This window comes from Tachysurus fulvidraco, chromosome 18, assembly GCF_022655615.1.
Source record: "Tachysurus fulvidraco isolate hzauxx_2018 chromosome 18, HZAU_PFXX_2.0, whole genome shotgun sequence".
NCBI lineage: Eukaryota > Metazoa > Chordata > Actinopteri > Siluriformes > Bagridae > Tachysurus > Tachysurus fulvidraco.
Window position 1 is genome coordinate 21,075,377 of NC_062535.1, and position 6,732 is coordinate 21,082,108.

The 6,732-nt window shown below is 38.0% G+C and overlaps 1 long non-coding RNA gene across 1 annotated transcript; it reads right to left on the reverse strand.

Moving 5' to 3' along the window:
* Window positions 1-1,873: 1,873 nt before the first annotated feature.
* Window positions 1,874-5,103, reverse strand: LOC125139421. The gene is made up of 3 exons (XR_007138476.1): window positions 5,064-5,103; window positions 2,537-2,809; window positions 1,874-2,036 (listed from the first exon to the last, which is right to left on the reverse strand). It is a non-coding gene; the product is annotated as an uncharacterized LOC125139421 (long non-coding RNA).
* Window positions 5,104-6,732: the final 1,629 nt, after the last annotated feature.

Genomic DNA, 6,732 nt, shown 5'->3' on the forward strand with positions numbered 1-6,732 from the left:
ACATGGGTCCCCATGAGTCAGTGTGCATTCAGGTCGAAGTCCCCACCAGGATAGGAGAACAAGAACACACACACACACACACACACACACACACACAACACAATGAGACATTCCTTTTACTAATAAAACCCAAGATAAGGTACTCTAAGGTTCTCATTCTTATAACCCTTTTTGTAATGTGTTTCTTCTTTTAAGGCTTGCCTGAATTAAAATTATTTGCTCCTTAATTTCCTGACAAGGGTGTATTTTATTCATGTGTCAGAAGACAACATTGTATTTTAAAATCTGTTATACTCTATCATCATATCTTACTGATCATGGCATGTTAATGTATACCTGTTCTAATGCCGTATGCCCCTTTAAGGTCTGATGTCAGAATGTATACGAAGCTATCGTTTTCTTTTTACTTCCCTAATGAAAGTGCATCTTGTTTATGTTTCATTTTTGTTTCTTTGCCTTTATAAGAACACAATATCGTATTAACCTCAGTTACCCTTTGATTAATGATCTATGTATGTAATGTACCGCTGCCTTCATACCGTCATTACCCTTCATGTTTAGTATCCAAATGACCACAAAATTATCGGTTACTCATTTTTCAAGCACTGGTGTATTTTATTTGAGCACGAAAGGCGCCATACCGTCTTAATACACCCTGGATCAAACTTTAAAGTCATCTAAAAGTTTGATAGCTAAACCACGCCCACAGACACCTGAAACAAAGGGAGTTTTTCCCTCCAAAATCCTGACCGAAGTATTGGTCATCTCCCCAAAGATGGGTGGAGTTCGCGACCTTTAAATTGTCACAAACACCACTAATCCGTGGTCAGACTTCCGGAACAGCTTCAAGACGACTCCATCTTCCTTCAAAGAAGTTCCAGCAAGCTTCACTTCCAAGAACGACAACTGCTCTGATCTTCAGGAGAACTTGGAAGAACGTCTGACCACACCCTGACTTTTCAGAGATTTCTCTGTTGCATCCGGACTCTTGTGCAGTAAGCCAATGCAAGTAACCGTAATGCAAGTAATCTTTCATTGAATCTTAAGGTGAATTTAAGTTTCTGTGACGATTTCCCAGTTAGGGTGTGATTAATTTTTGAGTCTAAGCTTGCCATTCCTTTCCTTCCTTTCTCTAGTTTCTTCTTTCCAGTCTCTTCCTCCCTTTCCCCAATTTTAATTTCTTTTGTTTTATTTTATTTTCATTTCTGTTTTCCCTATTTCTTTTGTTTGTTTGTGTAGTTAGTTTTATGTTGTGTTTGTCTCATTCATTAAATGTCATAATTTTGAGCCACAAGTGATTTGTCTCTGAGTATCGCTCACAAATTAAGGTACCTGCAATATCTGGTCTGAACTACATGCTCTATTAAGTTAATTTAATTTAAATTACGGTATACAGTAAAAGGAGAGCGAATCTTTCTTCGCCGGGAAGATACCGCCTTCATAGAATTAATAAAGGTTACATGGACTGTTCGGCGGACGAACAGACCAGATAAGCGTAACGTTAATTCCAGTACCGTTAATTTCAACTTAGGTTAAAATATTTGGAAGTCACTATAACATGTTATAGTTGCTTATAAATATTTACCTTGCTTCGCGAGCCAAAATCGCTACAATACATTAGTACAGATATATATGAATATTGAATACTGATTTGAATTTATACTCATTTAGTTGTACTAGTAAAACTGGTGTCTACAACTAACATACATGTTTTCATTTCCCTTTTCCTTTAACATTAAACACACTACATGAAGACTCACCATGCACTGTGATGTTGACAGGATTACTGTTTTCTCCAGATTCAGACACACACCAGTAAACTCCAGTGTAGGATGTGGAGAGGAAGCTGATGTTACATGTAGATCCTGTAACTGATCCCCAGTGTGAACAATCTAACACTCTCTCACTGTGTGTGTATCGTCTCACTGTCCATCCAGTAGACTTACTCTGGTCCTCACAGCTCAGTGAGAGAGAGTCATTAGTAAAGTGTTGAGTTCTGCTGGGATTGATGATCAGAGAGACTGGAGTAGATTCAACTGAAACAGAAAACATTTAAAGTGCCAATAAACAAAATAATGAGGAAGAACACAAAGGAATGACTGTAATGTGATGTAAATTGCACCATTTATTTTCCAGCAAAAAGCTGTTTTATTCTTTTAAAGGATTCTACTGTAAATGATTAGACAATTAGAGCAGTCAAATGAGCCAATGTACAGGATTCTGATTTATTTTACACCATAAATATATTTACCTCCTATTTGTATCTGTATCTGATTAGAAGACATTTTCTGAAGACATTATATGTGAATAATTTATGTATACTTGGTCACATACAGAATGTTTACCTGCTCTGACTTTTAATAAAATACTCCTTCACAGAAATCCTCAAGCATTTAGCACACAGTCTTATCCAGAGTGATTTAAATAAATACATTATATATATATAAGAATTTTTTATTTTTACTTCAGTTTATACATCTGAGCACTTGTGGGTTCCTTGAATCCTTACATGCACATTTTCACCTGACACACTCACCTGATACAGTCAGTGTAATAACATCACTGGAGTGTGAGGAGCGTGAGCCTCCTCTCTCTGTTCCTCTACAGGTGTATGTACCTGTGTGGGTCACTTCAACACCACTGATACTGTACACCTGTTCACTACTGACAGGACTGTGTGAAGTATCTTTATACCAGCTGTACTGCCAGCTAGAGACACTTTCATCCTGTATGTCACATCTCAGAGTGACGGTGTCTCCAGTGTAGACGGAGCTCTGAGGATTCACTCTCACAGTCGGTTTGGGTTTTACTGTTGAAACCAAATGATAAATTATTTGTACTATCTACGATTACAGCATGGGGCAGGTTTTGTGTAGCATTTCATGTTTTTTTAATTACAGTAAGTTTGTTTTTAACCTGTAACAGTTTATAACAATTTGTGTAGATGAAGTTATTATTCTGTTTAATATATGTTGTGTTTAGACTGAAATGAGCAGAATATAATCTCTTACATTGTACTGTATATTGTGTATAATGTTTTTCTTCTTTTAACAAAGTTTAAGTAATAAAACACAGTGTCTAACACTGTTATAGAGTTACTGTTTCCACCATGAAGTACAGATTATTTTAATCAGAATGTGACAATGATTATAATTTTATTAAATAATGAATGTCACACTGAACATTTAATCCATATATAGTTACATTTACTGTTGTGGAAAGTCTGATAAACTAGTTAGTTCCTGTTCTTGTCACATTAGACGTCTGGAGGCAGATACAAGAATTTATAAAATTGTGACAGACACTAGATCGGGACATCTGCAGACTAAACACACAGCGGTAACAACAGTTACAAGACAAATACATACATGGTGAAACAAAGGGGTTTAAATACACTGACAAATCAAGGGTTAAAGTGAAAACAGGTGAGAATAATCCAGATACATTAGAACAACAACCAATGACAGGACAGGGGCGGAGACAAGACATGAATCAGAACAAAAACCCACATGACAACGTAAACAAAAACACAACAGAAACAGGTCAATATATATGTGCTGGGTTTCCCTCAGACGTGTCCCAAATATCTTTAAAGGTTCTCACTTACACCAAGATTTAATTTAATCTATATTTTAATAAATAAATATAAAAAACACAGAACCACAAAATATAAACTTTTCTGTCCTGAAGACATTTACATGTCAGAAAACATAGTTATAGTGTGCGTGTGTGTGTGTGTGTGTGTGTGTGTGTGTGTGTGTGTGTGTGTGTGTGTGTGTGTGTGTGTGTGTGTATGTGTGTGTGTGTGTGTGTGTTAAACAAAATGTTTTTGGATCTCATCAGTCAGAAATGACAAATACTTTTTACCCCTTTTGCAGGTTTTTCGCCTACATGACCTACCCAACAAAAAGTGGTACAGCTCCCACATACTTTGACACACAGGGGTGAGCCTGGTCTCATTGGAAAGAAGAGATTCTAGTTTCAGAAACTAGTTTCAGATTTCTAGGCCTTACTGGCACAAAGTTACAGGGGATAGAATGGAAGGTTTTCATTTCCGCCTGAGTTGTTTACCTGATAAACTGATTAATCTTATTTTTCTGGAACATGTTAGGGACCAAATAACAACTGAGGGTCATAGCCACATGTCTTGGTTTCACCAAAAAAAATTCAAGTCAAAAGACTCAAAAATGGCTTCAATAAAAATATTTTTCTACGGCCCTGGTCGTCGGGTGCAGCGTTTTTGTGTACTTGTTTACTGTATAACTTTGAAATAAAAGGCTGCAGGCTCAGTCTGAAAGGCCATAAACAAGCAGAGACTCTCTCTCTATCACTCTGGTGTGAAAACAGGCCTGTAACTTGACACCCTGAGCTGTGAGAGGGACAAAAGGTCAGGGATTACGCAAGAATTCTTCTGCGCAGCTTTTTCACGCAGACACTGCCAGAGAACACACGGCATGTCGCATATCGTTGGAATCGTCTGCTTATTGGCTAAAGAGCTGTAGAGGTCCCGGTGCATTTCATTGCTATTGGAAGGAGTAATTGTCAGTCAAAGGCGGGTTCCCAAAAATGATGTCATGACATCATTGGCTTCCCAGCCGTCTATCTCTGCAATACAAGCACCGATTGGCTCAAATGAGGGCTTATTTGATTCGTTAGGACCTGGACTATAAATATGACGTAAATTTAGAATTTTTGAATATCCCAATTAGGAGTTAGAGTGGCAAAATAAGATGATGGCGCACTTCTGTTTCCAGTTTTCGGAACACAAACGGAATATTTGCGGCGCGACCAAAGCGTTTTGGATTAAAAGGCTTACAGATTTCAGTTCCTTGGACCTGTGTGGATTTTTGTGGAATATTTGTGTTGGAATATATTACCCCAGTGAAGAAAGAGACGCGTCTAAATTAAAGGAAAAAACGGTCTAGCGCCACCTAGGTTGTACCATATGTATTTCGAGATTATTCTGAAAATTCTGGAATATCAAGAGGAACAAAATAATTAAACAATAATGTTTACGCCTTCTAACAAACCTGTGATGAAAAGAGGAAAAAATCATGACATACCTCTCACTGTAATCTTGACAGGATCACTGTACTCTGTGTAGTAGTAGGAGTAGTAGTTGAAGTAGTTTCTCCTGTATGCTTCACACTTGTACTCTGTTTCTCCGACATTATCGACTGTCACATTAAGTGGTCATTCACTGAGTGCATGTGCAAAAGTGCTTCTCAGGAGCTGAAAACGCAATTCCGGCAGTCTCAGCGCTCTAGCTCCTTCCTATAATGGTTTTATCTGCAACCTTATATAAGCAAAAAGGTCTGTTTCACCTTGATTCGATGAAACATGATAGGACACAGTGTGTTTATGTCAGAAATCTTGGAAAAAAGCTTATTTTTATTTTTGGAGAGCTTATTGTTGCGAGTTTCAATGGAGCCTGTTACAAAAATTGATTTTGGCCAGTAAGGTGGATATATATGGTATTGTTGTGAAGCCTGAATCTCACTCATCATTAGGAAATTAAATGTAACATTTCATATTGTATATTTTATTGGATAATAGTAATGTTTAAAAATATAGGAAAGCAAGCCTTTGGTGCACCGCTTAAATCCATGATCGTGTTTTTCTTTGAAATTGTTCACATTTCATAGTTTTGAGACAAGGTCTATCCTTAATTTGTTTTTATGTCTATTGTTTGATTTGCTCTCAGCAGCTGGCCTATAATAATAATAACTAGAATGTACATTTCCTGAAGAAAATGGTGCTTACACATGGCAAGTTCCCCTCATCGTGCCGAGTGTTTTGATATGACATGTCCATGTTGTGCTACCTTTGTGATCTTGATTATTTTGGGGGCGGGGCTAAATGTGACGTCATGTGAATGCCCAGTGGGGTGCCAATACTTTTGGACAAAAGTTTATTGACTAGGGGACAATACTTGTGGAATCATTGGATTGATAGTGTGGAGTTGATAGTTACATGTATTGAGAGTGTGCTTTACATCTACAGAGAGAACAAACGAGTTTTAAGTATTCCCCATTCAAGTCTATGGGGGAAAAAAAACCCTTTGAGCTTCCGTACCGGGAATTCCGGAATTCCGATCGCTTATAAAAGTCATAGCACACCTGTCCTCAATGAGCCGTACGATTTGACACCTCATTCATGGGTCTAGGACAAAAGCTGCGGGACTGAAAAAGTGTCCGGAAGAATAATAATAATATCTAGAATGTACATTTCCTGAAGAAAATGTGAATGGTGCTTGCACGTGGCAAGTTCCCCTCATTCAGGGGCGGGGCTACACATGACGTAACGTGACGTGACAAAAACATGCGTGAGGCAGTTCCCCTCATCAGGCTGAGTGTTTTGATATATGACACGTGCATGTTGTGCAAAAGTTATGATTTCGCTTATTTTGGGGGCGGGGCTACACGTGACATCACGTGACGTCACCAAAACACAAAAAATGGCCACTTTGAGCTTCCGTACCGGGAATGCCGGAATTCCGATCGCTTAGAAAAATAGAAGCAACAAACTTCAGACCAGGGTCTACGACATATCCGAATTTGGTGCATGTGGCTCGAAATCCCTTTTTTAAATAAATTTTTGTCTAAGAATACTAATAATAACTAGATTTGTAAAGTTCATCGCGACAAACTTTGATGTTGGCTTTGAAGGTGCAAGTATTCGCAAAGGCCGGTGCATTTTGGAGGCGAGTGGACAGAAAGATTGTGAAAGCTA